Genomic DNA, 832 nt, shown 5'->3' with positions numbered 1-832 from the left:
ACCCCCCTCACACACACTCACACACTCACACACACGCACACACACTCACACACACCACTCCCCTCTGCATTTCAAAGTAGCTATAAAGAAATTAAAGATGAGCGTCTCTGGAGTGAAAACACGTCCAAAGGGGGAGGGGTGACAAGGTCGGCGAAAGGGGGGGAGCAGAGTGGAGGGTCGGGTCCTGTAATTGTCCAGCACCCTAATTTGTGAAAGAAAGGGTTGTAAAAATTAAAGTCAGGCCCTTGGCAAAGTCACCGGTCCCTCCAAGTGGCATTGCTGGGGAGGGGGGGCGGGGGGTAGAGATGAGGGGGAGGGAAGAGGCGCGGGAGGGGAAGGGGTGTCTCTTCTGGGAGCGCCGGGAGCCGGGAGCCCGCGGCTCGGGAGGCGCGGAGCAGCGTGCGGAGCCGCCGAGCCCCAGCCCCGCGCCGCCCGGCGCATCAGCCCGCCGAGCCCCACCGGCGCCGGTACCTACCGCCCGCGCGCGAGAAGGGGCTCTCCGTGCACCGCCGGCGCCGAGGCGGCGTTCATGTCTAACCACTGCCTCCACCACCACCACCTCCTCCTCCTGCGCCCGCGCCCGCTCCTGCTCCTTCCCCGCCGCCGCCGCCGCCGCCGCCGCCGCCGCCGCCACTACAGATCCGCAGACACACAGCCAAGATCCCTGACTCTTAACACCAACTCTCTTCTCCGGGGAGGGGAGGGGACGAGGGAAGGGGGGAGGGGGAAACACGCCGAGGCGCACGGAATTGCAAGTTCAGCAAAGAAATGGGTGGGGGGGCTCCGGCGGGGAGACGCGGCTCGCCCGGGTCGGGCTGGCTGGGATGCACCC

The 832-nt window shown here is 66.5% G+C and overlaps 1 protein-coding gene across 7 annotated transcripts in view; it reads right to left on the bottom strand.

Moving 5' to 3' along the window:
• TCF4 (transcription factor 4) overlaps positions 1-592 on the bottom strand; it is a 346,179-nt gene extending 345,587 nt beyond the window's left edge. For 2 of the 7 annotated variants that reach the window (XM_040632484.1, XM_040632490.1), the window contains exon 1: positions 476-591. The gene's annotated coding sequence lies outside the window, so the exon portion shown is untranslated. Of the gene's footprint in view, positions 1-475 lie in introns of all 7 variants that reach the window. The other 5 variants (XM_040632485.1, XM_040632486.1, XM_040632482.1 and 2 more) reach the window with 3 other exon arrangements.
• Positions 593-832: the final 240 nt, after the last annotated feature.

This window comes from Ursus maritimus, unplaced genomic scaffold, assembly GCF_017311325.1.
Source record: "Ursus maritimus isolate PB19 unplaced genomic scaffold, ASM1731132v1 scaffold_18, whole genome shotgun sequence".
In the NCBI taxonomy this organism is placed as follows: Eukaryota; Metazoa; Chordata; class Mammalia; order Carnivora; family Ursidae; genus Ursus; species Ursus maritimus.
Note: the sequence above shows the minus strand (reverse complement) of the source record. Positions and strands in the feature narration are given on the sequence as shown.